The sequence below is a fragment of the Cornus florida genome, unplaced genomic scaffold (assembly GCF_030987335.1).
Source record: "Cornus florida cultivar Cherokee Brave unplaced genomic scaffold, ASM3098733v1 CherokeeBrave_3.0.0_Hap2_Chr02, whole genome shotgun sequence".
NCBI classification, from domain to species: domain Eukaryota; kingdom Viridiplantae; phylum Streptophyta; class Magnoliopsida; order Cornales; family Cornaceae; genus Cornus; species Cornus florida.
The window spans coordinates 10,201,698-10,202,545 of NW_026775572.1; the positions used below are offsets into that span (position 1 = coordinate 10,201,698).

The 848-nt window shown below is 39.0% G+C and overlaps 1 non-coding gene across 1 annotated transcript; it reads right to left on the reverse strand.

Annotated features, from left to right (window-relative positions):
* Positions 1-207: 207 nt before the first annotated feature.
* On the reverse strand, positions 208-309 carry LOC132297898 (small nucleolar RNA R71). Its single transcript, XR_009479444.1, has one exon. It is a non-coding gene; the product is annotated as a small nucleolar RNA R71 (small nucleolar RNA).
* Positions 310-848: the final 539 nt, after the last annotated feature.

Here is an 848-nt window from a genome sequence, read left to right on the forward strand (position 1 = left end):
GGAAGTTGTCAATCCAAAGAAAGAAGTCTCAGAAATCATTCCAGAGCACTCGAGATGACACTAATCAACGAGAAACCAAACTCAGAAATGAAAGACAACGGAAAAAAATTATCCGTGAAAATCCAGGTCATTACAAATAACTTCTTGGGCAGAAATGCAAAAAAAGTTCTAAAAAAAGTACTATCCGGTTTCTAAGACCAATGCCATACGAACCTTAATTTGATAGTTTTCACACGGGGATGGGGAAACGTTCCATGAGGCATGGGAAAGATTCAATGAATTGCTTAGGAAGTGTCCACATCATGACATGCCCAAATGGTAATTAGTTCAATATTTCTTCGAGAGCTTATCGGACAATTATAAGGGCATGGTTGATGCTTCTATGGGTGGCTCTTACATTAATAGGCATGAGGATGACGTGTGGCGTCTTTATGAGAACATGAGTGAAAATTCTTTGTATCGAACTTTTTCCAAGAATGGTAGGAATTCGAGTGGAAGGAAGCCTGTTGGCTTACATCAAGTCGACCATTCCAATGAAATAGCCGCCGAGATGAAGTCCTTATCTCAAAGGTTTGATCAATTGTTGATCAACCAAAACTCGGCAAATCAAGTATCTTCCGTCCCTAACCATTCCCATTATGCATCCAATGAGACATATATGACTTGTTCTATTATTTTACATTCTACTTCCAAATGTCCCCATGGACATGTGCAAAATGAGCATCATGAATAAGTCAATGCAACTTTTGTTAATTAAGGGAACAACCCTTATGGCAATCATTATAATCCTAGTTGGAGGAATCACCCGAATTTCTCTTGGAAAAACTAAGGGGAAGGCTCAAACCCTC